General features: G+C 48.3%; 2 protein-coding genes across 2 annotated transcripts in view; one reads left to right on the top strand and one right to left on the bottom strand.

The window, feature by feature from the left end:
- The window catches only part of LOC111862907 (immunoglobulin domain-containing protein oig-4), a 125218-nt gene that overhangs the window by 53867 nt on the left and 54865 nt on the right, over window positions 1–16486 (bottom strand). The window lies entirely within an intron of this gene.
- The window catches only part of LOC111862976 (latrophilin-like protein LAT-2), a 46470-nt gene continuing 43795 nt past the window's right edge, over window positions 13812–16486 (top strand). Inside the window, exon 1 of the mRNA XM_023848878.2 lies at window positions 13812–13896. The gene's annotated coding sequence lies outside the window, so the exon portion shown is untranslated. The remainder of the gene's footprint in view (window positions 13897–16486) is intronic.

Below are 16486 nucleotides of genomic sequence, written 5' to 3' on the forward strand. Positions count from 1 at the left end.
AAAAAAAATACTTGGTGGAGGCACTATGCTAAAAGCCAGAAGGTCGCGGATTCGAGTACCGATGAGGTGGATTTTTTCAATTAACCTAATCCTTTCAGCCACATTATGGCCCTGCGGTCGACTCAACCTCTAACAGAAATGGGTACCAGGAATCTTCCTGGGGATTAAAGGGCGGCCGGAGCGTAAGGCTGAAAACCTTACCGCCATCTGCTAGCCGATTGTCTAGAAAATGTGGGACCCTCGACGTCTCACAACCCTATGGGCCTCCACGGCCTGTTACAGGCATAGCTTTATTTTTTTTAAATCTCTGATATCAATCTACATATCTACATGGAAACTGAAACGATTCTGCCTCTAGAACAGAAATTATCAAAATCAGTCTAGCAGCTTGGGTGTTAAAATTTATGGACGGACAGAATCTCCACTATTGCAATTGGTTTATAGAGAATGTCCCAGGAGGAAAGGTCAATATTCTGGGAAGTCATATGTAGAGTCGGTCATTCTAAGCAAGAAGTGCATATGTACATGTGTCCTGTTCCGAACGGTTTCCGAGATATGGCTGTTTCACTGTATAGTGTACTGTACACTGTACAGACAAGCAACACGCCACGTCCTCACACGAGTTGCGAAGTACATGCCGGTGAAATTCTCGAAAGTGTATTGTACTAGGTAAACTGAACCAACTTTGTCACTTGAACAAAAAATGCAGGTATTAGAAACAGTACTTAATATCTCCTTCTTACTGTAACGGATTTGGTCAACGCATTGCCAGGCAACAGCTCTGTAAACACGGTCCAACACCCAACAATAGAGGAAGCTGTGTTTTCTGTAGATCCGACCGACGCGCCAATAGACTGGCTGGAGAGCAATCACGATGTGTTCACTGTAGATTCATGTCCGTTCCGCGGCTATATAAGTAAGTGACAGAATTCGTTCAGAGCATTTACGAGTAGCAGTAGCGGCAGAAGCACGCGAACAAGCAAGCAAGTCAGCTCTCGGTAGGAGACAGCCACGGGAAGTTTGTAGTTGAAGAAGAATTAAAACTTAACGTGTAATTGAAGACTTTATTTATATGTAATATGTGGAGTGTGTAATTCGGTGAGATAGTTCCTGTGATATAAATCCGTGAAGACAAGTGCAACTAGAAGAGTTAAGTGTGGAGTGATTGGAGTGATTGCAAATTGTGTGAAGCAGCAATAGTGAAATAATTAATTGTAGTTACAAACCGGAGGTGGTTAATAAATCCAGTTACCAATCCAAACCCTGGTTTTAGTCACCGTGACACGAGACAATATCAACAATTTTGGAACTGTACAGTGAAACCTTTCGGAATAGAACACATGTATATATACACCTTTTTGCTGAGAATCACCAATACTTTGACCTTTCCTGCTGGGACACCCTGCAACGCGATGGAGATGCGGCAGACGCTACTGTAGGGGCTTCGAGCACTGCAGCACAACACCCGACTTCAATCTGCGCTTGCGCTCTTGCTCTTATTGGCGGAGGGAGGCGGGCAGGGCCCTTTGAATAAAATAGGCAATCGTCAAATTTCACCAGTTTTGCGAAAAGCACGATAATCTGTTCCAGGTAAATTCCTAAGTGAAAGACGTCAAACTCACATTCACTACAAACGCTAAGGATAATATACAGGGTCCTACTTCGAAAAGTTCCCTGACAAGCAAAGCTCTTAAAACCATTTGCAGTTCGTTATATAGAAGTAAGCGAACGGAGAATACAACTTCTGACGATCTTCGGGGCTCCATGACAAATTTGAAACTTGTCCATATTCATTCAAGTTTAGGGGTTTCCGCTTGTTATACCAGTTCACAGAACTGGGTCACGCCCAGCGATCCATAAACGGAACAATTTCGTGTTGCTTAGCAACGGAATTACAGTGATTTGTATCTGCCAGTTACAAGAGTTTCATTCTGCTGCCCATAGATGGTGCTGTGTATACTGAACTGAAATGATTCTGGTCTCGCCTGGCTTGACAAGCCACCTGCGGGACACAAAGAGAAACGCGTGAAATAGAAGTAGGGGACTTCACTTTCGCGCCGTGCATAACATGATGGGGGTAAATCCAGGGAGCTGCCAACTAAGTCTGTGTTTTCAGTACAAGCTCGGAGCATGTGGGACTTGAGGTCCTCACACCGGTGGTTATGAAGAGTTCTCTCTTCATGGAGATCGCCTCCGAGTAACTGATCAGTGTGAAAGCAGATGGCAAGCCGAGGGAATGAAGATGAGGATGGATGTGATATGTTCCTCCGAAACGTCGGTTGACTTTCAACGAACTACACGGAGTTATATCGCAGAGTTAGTGCCCTTCGAGCTTTCTGCTTCCTCCTTGTCGGTCGCTTACCTGACTTACCCTTCGACTCTGAAGAGGGAGGCAAAATGTTCCTTCGAAACGTTGGTAAAGATACCAGACTACGTGGCGTCACTCAGCTCAGAAGAGAAGATCCTTCAGAACAATCACCGTAAAAACCTCAAATCCAGCGCAGGTTATCTGAGGTTCGAGGTTGTTAAGGCAGTGAATGCGACGCGATGCTGTGTAGTCTGGGATGTTGTTACGAATGCTTCGGAAGAAAATGTTGCCTCCCTCGTCAGGGTAGAAGCCTAAGGAGCAAGACCTACAAGACTGAAAAGCACCACTTTTCTTATCCATTGAGTATCAGCTTATTTAACGACGCTGTTTAATACCCACAGGTTCAGAGCCAGAGTATACATTATATGAACAGTAGGAGTGGACATGGAAAACGGAGGCCGTGGCCTATTTTAAGGAAGACTGTAACGAAATGCCTTCTGAAAGATGAGTGTAAACTATATGGCGATCACAAATGCCTTCCATCTACTCTTGTGCCTCCCATGCACTTTGCTCATCCGAACTTCTCCAGCATCTCTTGTTTCCCCTGACAATGCCCAAGAGCATTGGCGTTCACTGCTGCTGAGCGGTTGCCAAGCTACGAGTGCCAGCCACTCTTCCGGCCCCCACGAGATGTCACTGCTGCTGAGCGGTTGCCAAGCTACGAGTGCCAGCCACTCTTCCGGCCCCCACGAGATGTCACTGCTCGCGGATTCGAAGTATTCAATTATGAAATAGTCGGTCGTGCTACGCAAGAAGCGAAGCAATTCCTGAGGGCAGCGCAAAAGGGCGTTCCTCAACAGTAACTTCTGGAACTTTCCTTACATCCTGAATAGCGCATGTGCAGATGTCTGGAGCTCTGAGTTCGAAACTACGCCTAGTTCTGCAGTTAAACTGAGCTGTCTAAGTCTTGCTAGAGAAGCCGATAGTCTCTCAGCACGCCCTTTTCACACTCCAAAGGTTCATGAGCCACCGCTAACCCAAAGCTCTGTGAAACATTTAGTAACGCACTGGTACACTCCAGCTCCACTCCCATGATGGAGGATCGCCCCCTGTCAGCTGACGGCAACTCTTCTTCTGCTATCCCTGTAACAGGTCGTGGAAGCCACATAGGGTTCTGAGACGCCGAGAATCCAACATTTTCTAGACAATCGGCTCACAGATGGCGGTGAGGCAGTCAGCCTCACGCGCCAGGAAGATGTAGTTTTCTGACTTCTGCTGCGATAACGGGAGTCAAGAAGGGAGAAATGTGCATGCTGGGTTCACTGATCGGATGATCTACCAGAGACCTTTGGGGGGGTTCCTTGTATTTCCTTGGGTGGTGTTAGGTCCAGAAACACAATAATTGTATTGACATGCTTAGATATTGTTCATCAACTGTCTACATAGTTCGCACTTCACTCAGTAGGGGGAGCGAGAGAGTTTACATTCTGTAAATAGTTAATGAATTATCCGGTAGATAACGCGGAGTTCCGCTGCGCCTCCGGTATCTCATCCCGCAGCTTAACCTCTGTTAAATGTGTTGTACAGGCTCTATGCGGACGCTACCAAAGTTGAGCCAAACCAATAAATTATTTAATAAGATATTTTGTACGTCGGAGCGTGCGCACGTTTCTCGTTTAGGGAGCTGCTCTCGAGATGGGCGCAGAACCGCGCATTGTTCCCTGGTTTCAACCGAAACTGTGAATTTCGACACATTTTAGCAAATCTACCTTACAGACCTCTCAAATTTCATTTCGAATTGTCTGAGTTTGACTCGGGGATTGGATTTATTGACCACTTCACCACACGACTCGCGACTACACTTTATTAGAGCGTCATCGCTGATTTCCACACTTTACAAATCGCTATAGCACACATTAAGTCTTTTTAGCCTGCTGCGTCTTGACCAGTCGTTCCCTGGTAACGGCTTGTAACAGTCGAGGATTCCTCAGCTTAACCGGCCAGTCTTCGCAGACTCCCTTGCAATTCTCTCACAACTATCTCCAAGACTGGTAGCCATCTCACACCAACCTCAGTCTTCTCAGCTCTCAACTAACTGTCCTGGTTATAACATCTCGGCACGGACCGCGTAGAAAACACTTTTCCTCTGTTGTACTCCTTCATTTCTGTGGGAACGTGTTTGTTTGCGAAGGAGTTACTCGGTATCAGTTGCGTATATTTGCTTATTAAGAATCTGCTGCCTAGACTCGAATGTTTCGAGGTTGTTACCCAGTAACGGCACAATATGTACAGGCGGACAGACACAAAGGCCTGGCCAAGGTAATCGGCGTGCATCTGTAGGGTTTCGTTGCGAGCGTCAGTGCTCTTCTTCTGGCTGCGACACACAACTTGACACTGGCTGACCGAAGTGGAAGAGTTCTGTCTTTTGGGCCTAACTCTGTGTAGTTCGGTGAAAGTCACGTGATCTTCAGAGTCTAAAAGTAAGCCAAGCAAGAAAACAGCAGGAAGCAGACAGTAAGGCTATTTCGTTCAGGCTTACCTACCAAAATCATTTCCTTCAATAAATGCCAAACTCCCTGCCCGTTTCACCCTCCCTGTTTTGTGATCCTAGTAATATCCGATGAAGAGTAGGAATTGTGTAGCTCCTTGGCTAGACAGAAATATTACTTACTTATGGAGCTGAGGAGAAGCCAAGTCTGCAGCTACTCAAGAATTTCCCAGTATTTTATGGAACCCGAAGATTCATTACCGTGTTCACAAGAGTCCTCCACTGGTGCCTATCCTGAGCGAGATCAATCCAATCCTATCTCTCTAAGATTAGGTGGGACCCTTGTCACCACGGCATGGCACGTCCTCAGGTTCCGGATGGAGGAGATGGCCTCCAGGTATGGAGGGAAGCTGCGAATATACTGAATAAGCAGTCGCGGACAGCCGACAAAGGGTAGTCCTCCAGCTTGGTGGTGGGACTAACTTCTCCTCACCGTAAAAAAAAAAGCTTGTTGCGAAAATTCTCAAGAAGCCTCGGACTTGGACGGATTCCGCTGGATAAGCGACCTAGACGGAAATATTAGGAACTCAAATGTTGGCAATGCCGACTGTGACAGCCGCCCAACCAACAGAGAGTGCCATAGGCCAGTAGTGTGACCCTAACTCTTTAAAGACTGAATGAGAGTCAGACTTACTTAACTACTGGAAGTTTACCGCCAATCAGTTCGTCTTGGCGCCAAGCCCACGACCAGAGATATTCTTTTCTTCCAAATACAATATAAAAACTCGGTTCCTACCCTCATGTGACACACATTACGTCTCCGCTACACAGACCGACCAGTTAATGCTGACGTAACGTGTTTTCTGTGAGGTACGGACTGCTGCTTCACATGCGGCCCTCCAAATACTAGAGCATATGCAAGACGTCTACTAGAACGTCTCTCCGGCAACCTTCAGGGCCGGGGTATAGTGACTTGCACCCCCCCCCCAATGCAGTGTCTCTCGTCTCTCGCTAAGCCCTTTCTCTCCCTCTCTCCTCTCTTTGTTCAGGGAATGAGTCGCTCTTCTTGTGATAACCATACGGAACACAAAATTACATTGTGTGGACAGAATGTAGAGTTCTGGAGCGTTAAAGCAGGTGGTACATATAGTAACCACATGTCTATAAAGCTGAACCGTGTCAAGGAATTTACTAACGTCTCCACAGTGAGATGGGTGTGTTCAGTCAGGGATGGTGCAGCTTGTTTACGAACACCCTGTGGGGGCGTTGTCCGCTAGGGGTGGCCTACTGAGCCCCCACCCCACCAGGTATGTGCGTGCAGCTGTTGCTCGCAACGCTCCCGTGCGAGCGCTGCCTAGAAACAAACGCCAGTTTTTTGTTTCCTGCTTCTGCCAATATGGACGGCAGCACTGTGCAGCTGCTGCCCTAGTAAACTCGAATCTTTATTTCCGAAATATTCTGGTGCGGCAGCACGTGCAGCGACACGTCCTTCCGTCAGCCTGTAGGCATTAAATAATTCGGCGACGGATTTGTATGAAATTTGATACTTCGCAGCACTAATAACATTTGTCGACGTATTCCGATTTTGGTTGAAATCGAGCAATAGCAGGCACTTCGGAGGGAAGATGCGCATGCGTGAAGCAATGTGACATGACGCCTGAGAGCTGCAATCTGCCCATCTGCCGAGCGGGGCTTCGCTGAGGATGTTCCCGCGGCAACACGGAAGGCGCCGCTGCTGGACGGCGAACTGTTGGAACACGTTTCCATGGCAATGAATACGACTGAAGAAGCAATGCAGTACATAGAGTCACGTCAATTCCTAGGCAACGCATATAAAAACGTTTCCGTTCTCGCGGCAACGAACCTTCAAAGCACAGCAACAGCGAAGAAGGCGATAACTCTACGGTTCAAGGGGGTGATCTCCCGTCCAGCAGAGGACACGCTCCAAGTAACTTAGTGTTCAAACAACATGGGGACCACCCTACATGCAAATCCTGTCCAGCAGAGGACACGTTGCAAGCAACTTAGTGTCCACACCACGTGGGGAACACGCTACATACAAATCCCGACCAGCAGAGGACACGTTGCAAGCAACTTATTGTCCACATCACGTGGGGAACAGGCTACATGCAAGTCCCGTCCAGCAGAGGACACGTTGCAAGCAATTTAGTGTCCACACCACGTGAAGAACACGCTACATGCAAATCCCGTCCAGCAGAGGTCACGCTGCAAGCAACGTAGTGTCCACAACACGTGGGGAACACGCTACATACAAACCCCGTCCAGCAGAAGACACGCTGCAAGCAACGTAGTGTCCACACCACGTAAAGAACACGCTACATGCAAATCCCGTCCAGCAGAGGTCACGCTGCAAGGAACGTAGTGTCCACAACACGTGGGGAACACGCTACATACAAACCCCGTCCAGCAGAAGACACGCTGCAAGCAACGTAGTGTCCACACCACGTAAAGAACACGCTACATGCAAATCCCGTCCAGCAGAGGTCACGCTGCAAGGAACGTAGTGTCCACAACACGTGGGGAACACGCTACATACAAACCCCGTCCAGCAGAAGACACGCTGCAAGCAACGTAGTGTCCACACCACGTAAAGAACACGCTACATGCAAATCCCGTCCAGCAGAGGTCACGCTGCAAGGAACGTAGTGTCCACAACACGTGGGGAACACGCTACATACAAACCCCGTCCAGCAGAAGACACGCTGCAAGCAACGTAGTGTCCACACCACGTAAAGAACACGCTACATGCAAATCCCGTCCAGCAGAGGTCACGCTGCAAGGAACGTAGTGTCCACAACACGTGGGGAACACGCTACATACAAACCCCGTCCAGCAGAAGACACGCTGCAAGCAACGTAGTGTCCACACCACGTGGGGAACACACTACATACATATCCCGTCCAGCAGAGGACACGTTACAAGCAACTTAATGTCCACAACACGTGGGGAACACGCTACATAGAAATCCCGTCCAGCAGAAGACACGCTGCAAGCAACTTAGTGTCCACAGCACGTGATGAACACACTACATGCAAGTCCCGTCCAGCAGAGGACACGTTGCAAGCAGCTTAATATCCACACCACGTGGGGTACACGCTACATGCAAGTCCCGTCCAGCAGAGGACATGCTGCAAGCAACTTAATGTCCATAACACGTGGGGAACACGCTACATAGAAATCCCGTCCAGCAGAAGACACGCTGCAAGCAACTTAGTGTCCACAGCACGTGGTGAACACGCTACATGCAAGTCCCGTCCAGCAGAGGATACGCTGCAAGCAATTTAGTGTCCACACCACGTGGGGAACACGATACATGCAAGTCCCGTCCCCGGCCAACTTTGCTACGGTCTGTAGTGCCTGGCGCTGCCTCGTTGCTTGGCAACCGTTTTGTTTATAATGCTGTCACTTTGCAGCGCTACAGTACTGAGCAATAGAGAATCCGTCAATGAGAATATAACTAACTTCATGGAGAGTAGTCCTTCCTGAGAAGCCATCAGTCGTTCAGCTACTCAAAAATTTCTCAGTAATTTAAGAAAACCAAAACTTCTCTCCTGTATTCACAAGAATCCGTCTGCTCCCTTATGTGTGCTAAGTGCCCTGCCCACCTCATCCTCAATGTGATTATTCACATTATATTTCGCAAGAAGAACAAGTTGTGAAGCTCCTCACTGTGTAGTTTTCTCCAACCTCCTGTCATCTCATCTGTCTAGACCTGAAACTTTCTCCTCCGCACCCTGTTCTCAAGTATTTCTAGAAAACTTTATTAATAAATGGGGGCACGCGGTAGTGTAGTTGGTTGAGGCACTACGCTACAAGCCGGAAGGTAGCAGGTTCGAGTCCCGAAGAGGTCATTGGATTTTTCAATTGACCTAATTCTTCCAGCCGCACTATGGCCCTGGGGTCGACTCAGCCTCTAACAGAAATGAGTACAAGAAATCTTCCTGGGGGTGAAGGGCGATCTGGGGGTAAAAGAGACAAGATCACCGCCATCTGTGAACCGATTGTCTAGAAAATGTGAGAGCCTCGACGTCTCACAACTCTATGGGCCTCCATGAGTTTACCTTGTAGCAGTAAATGAGCAAGAGCACTCCATTACAAAGAGACTCTCGACGTGGAGCCGCGTGTAAAGCAGCGCCAGGAAAGAATTTGTTTGCTGAACAGCCAACCAGACGGACGGACGGACGGACGCGCTCACTTTCTGCTCTCTGGGCACGGAACCCGAGCGGCTGCCTCGCTTAGCAGTCCGGCCACCAGGTCAGGCTCCACTCCTGCATGTGCCTGCTAAATCGATTTCGTTTTAATTTATTTTGTAAGCGTGCGATTACGGGCGAAAGCCGTAAGATTAGCGATACGTCACGTGACGTCAATGGTTTACAATAAAACCGTGTGCTACAACGAAAACTGTGTCGGGTCGGCAGCTGCTATGAACAGTACGGATGTAAAGCGACGTTTCGATGGAACATATCGCTTCAATCTTCACGATCGAAGAATAACCAAAGCTCAACTACTTTTACTGCGAGCTTCTGCTCATATCTTGCTTGACTTATTCTTCGATCTTGAAGATGAACGCAGTGTGCTCCTCCGAAGCGTCTAACTGCCTCCGAACTACATGGCGGTACACCCGAGACAACAGTCATGTGCCTTGTGTGACTTTATATGTTGGATTTGCACTGTGTGTACCTTGTTTATTGTATTTTTCCCTTTATGTATAGTTTCTCCTTGTCTGTATCAGTATAAGACCTACTGCCACCGGGTGAACACCAAATTGCAGTATAATAATAATAAAGACCCCCCCTCCACTCAGCTGACTGTTCTTGTGACAGTAACGAAACACGAAACCGTACAGGAGGCAATGAACCAATGGCACTGGAAGACATCTATGAAGGCGCGTTAGCCTGATTGAGCTGCGAATTCAGATCACCGCACCACGGAAATGAGTAGCTTTACCCTGTTCTCGACTTGGGGTAAATGCGCGTCTACCCTTACCCCGCGCAACTGACACAACCAGAGCAGGGAGCTACTTTCGCTCTGTGTTGAGACTCGGGACTGCATGCAGATGTGACACCTACCGTGCTACACAGATACCGCTGCTTCGAAGGAACATTCTACTTCAAAAATTTTCCCTGAAGATGGAGGCAGAAGGTGCCTATGGAACGTTAGCAATAATCTACCACAATACACGGTGTCATATCCAAAGAGAGAGTAGTTCTCAAAGTTATAGGTATTCGACGGAGACCAACGTCTCTGTCACGTGCTGGGCTGTCATAACGTAAGGATGCATGTCACAAACGTTCACTCCTGATTCATATTTTCCAGGTCCCGGGCTCGAACCTGACTGAGGAGACCCGTTATTAGCCACAGCTTAGTCCGCCTGATCCTTCCCAAATACCGAATTTTATATGGAAATCCCTACAGCAGTTTCTCTGGAACGAAACCTCCGTATCATGCGTACACTTTATGTGTTTTGTGCGAGAGGCGCATAAGAATGCAGCCGACAGAGCGGTGAGCAGGGAACGTGCAGCTTCCAGACTGTGTGCAGTCATACTTGTCCCTTGGGACAGTTACCCCGTCGTGTGACCACTGGTCACTGTGAAAATACGGACAGACGCCTGGGCGGGGGGGGGGGGGCCAACTCGATATGACACAACACAGCAACCGCACGTTAAATAACCGACCCAATACCGGACATTTTCATATATCAGACAGGCAGGCGTTCTTTACTGCAGAAGGTAACTTTTACTTCTTTTACTTTGCTAAAGGAACTACATGGACGTCAGACGGGGAGAGACTTGTGATTAGGCCTGCACAGAGTCAGGATAGCTCAGAAAGTATAGTAACTAGGGCAGAGGCTGGACGAGTTGGGAATCGGGGGTAGATTTCTGGAAGAGGAAGACATTTCTGTCCTGGCCACCGCGTCTAGATGTGCCCGGGTATATCTGGCCTATTGTACCAGCTCCGGATGATGGATTTTGAGTGTGGAGCAGTCAGTGGAATGAGAACTGGCAGGGGAAACAGAAGTACACGAAAACCTGCCCCAGGGCCACTTTGTCCACCATAAATCCCACACGACCTTACCTGGGTTCGAATCCGGGCCGCCGTGGTGGGAAGCCTGCGACTAACAGCGTGGCCGTGAGCCAGAAAGTTAAGAAAGACTGGAGCCATACCTCCAAAAGAAGGCAAGGTTCGCTGCAGGATGCAGTATCCAATAAGGTCCACCGACTTCCCCAGCGCCTGCGCCGTGTAATACGTGTCTATTGCTTCGTTGCCTGCGCTTGGTCATTAAACAGAACAACACATTCGTGAAACGTGCAACAATACCATGTGGCTATTGTGACATGCAGAGCCACTGCCAAGTAACAGCCGTGTAAAGAGGCGACACTACAACAGCCGTTGCTAGGGAACGGCGTGGGGACATGTTGTTTCTCCGACAAGTGAAAACGCAATAATGGAAGAGACGTTTTCTGTGAGATCCGTGCCGGAGCTATATAACGAGGACTACTAGTTCAGTGGTTGGTTACACCCGTGTGGAGGTGGAGTCCAATACCTCCACCGTGACCCTGCGAGTCGTAGGAGGCAACGAAAAGGGAACTCTCGAATCTGAGAGAGTAAAACATGGTCGCGAGTCCCACGGGACCCGAACTCGAGAAAGACTATGCTGGCAAGGACCAGCAGCATATACAAAAGACAGCCCCGTCCTCTCGTCAGAGAGGGCGCCTCACAGAAACAAGACCGTATCTGTCAAACAGTAATAAATATCTGGTCATGAGCTCCAGATGGGCTCGACACCAAGACCTACTGACTGACCGTCAGTCGCAATGTGACCTCGATTTTGACTTCAGTGGTTGGTTATAAAGTTGGCGGTGGTGAAGCTTATGACTGTTCAAGTTATTAAGCTGCCATTATAGCATAAGATAGGCATTATCTGCTTTACAAAATCTGTGCTGACAGCGGACTTTCGTATAGTGCAAAAGGAAAAATTTTCAGAATTCTGTATGTTCAATACGTACACTTGATCAGAAGAGACACGTACAAACCCATCTTCTCATGACAGACATAAGGACTAGTACCGCAAGGGTTCAGTAAAGAAAAAAAAAACTCTGGTCGTGGGTCTCAAGGGACTTGACGCCTGACGTAAAAGTAACTTTGACTTGAGTGGTTGGTTGAGTCAGTTGAGAGTTGCAGTTGCGAGAAGCGAGAAGCTGGTACCTGAGTCTCGAGAGAGTTCGGGAAGCCAGAGGAAGGGGAACGCCCGCCTTTAAAACCGCTACCAAGCAACGACTAGTGAAGACTGAGAAGAGTTTATGTGTGCTGCAGTTGCAGTGATCTGTGGAGTGTGTAACGGAGTGAGACTGTCGTAGTTATTTGCAGTTACGTTCTGTAAATTCGCTTACCATTCCAAACCCCGTCTACAGTCAGGCAATCAACTGACATTATTTTAAATTTTGGACAAAACAGCAATGCTCACAAGATTACGGTCTGGAGGGATGCGCTATTTCACTGTGCAGTCAGTGCCTCAAACTGCGTACATAACGTGAAATGGTAGGATTGGTGAATGAACTGGAAAGGATTCGGCAGGAACCAGCCGTGAGCCAATCGAAGTACTCTCCCGCAATTTGCCTAATGGCGAAAATTATGAAGATCCTTTATCGGGGCATGCGGCGTGACCTGGCCGAGATTCGAACCCAACACCTCCCGAAATCAAGCCTACAGCTTAATGAGTAGGACGTCCTGTCCGGTGGCCTGATGTATAGGTTGAGACAGAGGAGCGTATTGCTTCCATCTTCAGGGTAGAACTGGATACAGGGACAGTTGATGCAGCATGGATTCCTTTCATTAAGGAAAGCAATAAAAGACGACAAGTGGCCGGGGGCGGGGAGGAGCCCCCACTTGAAACTCTGCTGTCTGCTAAAAGCCACTTTATAGTACAGTGTTACATCTGCCACGCCTCTGGCGGCGGACTTGTGGACTAGCTGGGAACTTCTCAACTTCCTGCAAGTTGGTACAGGAGGGAGGGGGGGGCGAGGAAAGAAACCGCCAAGACGATGTGAATTTGCCTCTTACTTGGGCAATTTGTCAACTGCGTCCGTCAGATAATTACACCAAAACTTGCTGGGACGTTGGGCAGTCGAGCCGGTTTCGATAAGCTCGGAACGTATTTAACGACGATAGATCAACTTAGCGAGTGGTGCGGGAACGGTATAACTAATGGGATAACTTAACAGTGCTCACACTGGAAGCAGTGACGTGAATACTGAACCGGAAGTAAGGCGGCACCCGTCTGATCTCTGCAGCTGCATGGAGGGGCTGACGGTAATATTATCAGAAACTTAGTTAGAGGCCAGTCCGCGTCCTGGCCGAGTTTGCAACCGGGCACTTTACCGATACAACTCGGAAACGTTACCGCTGGAGCCAGCGTGATCGGACACTCCGTTGTTAAGAAACAAACGATAATTTATAGCTTCAAGCTAGGATCTCCATATGCGATAGAAAATTGTTTTCCATTAGTAAACGCTGCAGGGGCACGCGGTAGCGTAGTTGGTTGAGACACTATGCTACAAGCCGGAAGGTCGCGGGTTCAATTCCCGATGAGGTCATTGGATTTTAATTGACCTAATCCTTCCAGCCGCACTATGGCCCTGGGGTCGACTCAGCCTCTAACAGAAATGAGTACCAGGAATGTTCTTGGGGGTATAGGGCGGCCGGCGCGTAATGCTGACAACCTTACCTCCATCTATGAGCCAGTTGTTTAGAGAAAAAATGTGGGAACCTCAACATCTCACAACCCTATGGGCCTCCATGGTCTGTTACGGGGATACTTTTACTTTAATTAGTAAACACTGCAGCAGGGCCCGCCCGCACAGGATGTGTCACTTCTGGCAATGCTGCCGACCCTTCTACAGGCAGCTCAGAGCAGATCATAAACGTGAGTATGCTGGACGGGCATTAGGCATGCGCCCCGGGCGGTATAAAAGCGGATGAGCGGCGGACGGCAGACCAGTCCGCGCGTTGTTGCTGCTACTCCAGGTCCAGACGCCAAGCGTCGCGACGCTGACATGGGAACAACGGATCATCACACTGTGTAAGTACTTCAAAGCGGTGTTTGGGTGCCTCTGATTCTTCTGCACACGAAAGTTTAAGAAAAGCGCCTATTTCCTTCGTCATGTCTGTCTGTTCGTCATCCAACTACAAGGGGTTTCATAAAGCCTGATCTTACGGGATTGCACTAAAATTCGGCATTCACTCCAGCAGTTCTTGCAAATATCGCAGAGCAGAAACGCGTGCTCTACATGAGGAGGTACACGCGATTCTGAACTTGCTGATCAATTAACGGGCCCAGAAATGTTTCGACAAATTAAAACGTCCAAAGAATTTTCTGCCGTAAGATTCTCGATTTCTACGACAAACTGTTGTGTGTGAAGGCGCAAGGATTCCTAAAGAGATGTGTGCATTTCCTAACTTGTTAATCACTGTCTCCCTCTTGTGTGCACGCGGTAGGGGTCGCGAAGTGCGTTCGTATCAGAAGCAGGAATGCAACAGCCGACCACAAAAGTTCGAAGCTTATACCCTAATCATACAAAGAGAATTGGTGGAGGGTGACCGCCATTAGACCGCATCTGATGGTGTCCATGCACAGCAAACCGAGAGAAATTCGAAACTTACCACTGTGACTCGTCTGGCAAAATATCCCAGAATATGTCACTGAGGAAACACACGGAAAGTCTCTGCGAAAACTGTCGGATTTGCTACCGCTGGGGTAACCAGCCCTTAAGCTTTCTTTGTAAGAGAGAAAGATGGCGCCCGTCTTCTCAGTGCTTATGACCCAACTCTTGAGGAGCTGGATGGATTCTGATTGCATTTGACATTAGATATCCTGCAGAAGGCTGTCGGGTTTCATATCGATTTTCGCTAGCTCCATGCTCTAGGGGACTAATGAAATGCGCTTTCGCTTAACATAAAGTTTCAATTGAATGCTCTTTGTGTAATTACGGTAAGGAGCTTCCTCCTGTTGTACGCATGGAAGGAAATGCAATTGGATATGAAGTTGACAAGTTTCATCTTGGGTGCACGCGGTAGCGTAGTTCGCTGAGGCACTGTGCTACAAGCCGGAAGGTCGCGGGATCGAATCAGCCTCTAACAGAAATGAGTATCAGGAATTTTTTTGGAATGTTCTTGGGGGTAAAGGGCGGCCGGCGCGTAAGGCTGACAGCCTTGCTGCCATCTATGAGCCGATTGTCTAGAAAATGTGGGAACCTCAACGTCTCACAACCCTATGGGCCTCCACGGCCTGTTACGGCGATACCTTTACTTTACTCACCTTTTTTATTGCCAGTGGGGTGGGACTAAGTCCCTTGTACTGCGGCCACTTCTGGCCTATTGTACCAGCCCCAGATGATAGGTGAGGGTGATTGTGGAGCAATTGGTGGAATGAAGATTGGCAGGGGAAACCGAAATACTCGGAGGAAACCTGCCCCCACGCCACTTTGTCCACCACAAATCCCACTTGACCAGACTTGGGATCGAACCCGGGCCGCCGCGGTGGGAAGCCAGCGACTAACCGCTTGAGCTGTGGCGCGGCCTCTACTTACTTAACTTATTTATGTATTAATCTTGTGACATGTTTCAGTCTATCAGGTGGTTCTATGAACAGATGCACATTTATCAAACTGATTTATTTCAAAATTAAAATGTGTCTTCTACAAATGTCCGCTTATCAGATACTAATATATCTGCAGGCATTGCTGGATAGCCTAACAACTATGTATGTATGTACAGTATTCATAGAATCGCCTGAAGATATTTCTGCCGGTGGTGTTTACGAACAGTTCTGTCCTCTGGGATATAATGCGTTGTAGTCCGCTGAAAGTCAACCTAAGTTTCGGAGTAATATGTCGTTTCGATATTCAGGGTTGATGAGTAAGCAAATTTATAAGCCAGCGTGAACAGAGATGGCAAGCAGCGGCACCTGTTTTCACGCTGGTTTTATTCATAGACCTTGAAGATGGAGGCGATATATTCCTCAGAAACGCCGGTTGACTTTCAACGAACTACATGGCGGTATATCAGTTCCACCTGAAGATGATGAATAAACCGAAACGTGTAGTTGTGAGAAAAACAAGGTTAATGTTATCATTCTATTAAAGTTATCCTGCGCTTAACTTAAACACTGCATTATGAAGGTGTATGGGGGATTAAGTTGCATGTGTGTAGTCAGCTTCACGACCCAGCCGCTTTACCCCCGTACCCATTTGAGAGGAGGCTGGGTGAGCACCAGAGCCAGGTTCCCGTGCCTTGACATGATAAGAAACGCCCGTCCCATGAAGCAGTCAGTGCGCCATCACATGGGCACTTTGATACTGCGAAGCCATTAGCAACAGCCAGCAGCATCCAAACGCGATGCGGGTTGCAGCTTTGCAGTCTCGCTTTTATCCTCAGTGGCGGCTCAGCCACATCCTAATACAATTCCGGCTCAAGGACGCTGTCCATTTCTTGATAAAGGAGATGAAGTGCATCTGCGTTCCCAGCGCCCCTTACGGAAGTACGCATACCTCAAGCATGTACAGAATACTTGTACTGATGATGTAACGCCATACGTCACTAACTGAGAATAACGTACTGGACGCAGTAGAGGGGCGGAAGTGGAACATTCACCCCTGCAGGTGGTAGTTTTC

Source organism: Cryptotermes secundus, unplaced genomic scaffold (genome assembly GCF_002891405.2).
Source record: "Cryptotermes secundus unplaced genomic scaffold, Csec_1.0 scaffold1274, whole genome shotgun sequence".
Lineage (NCBI taxonomy): Eukaryota > Metazoa > Arthropoda > Insecta > Blattodea > Kalotermitidae > Cryptotermes > Cryptotermes secundus.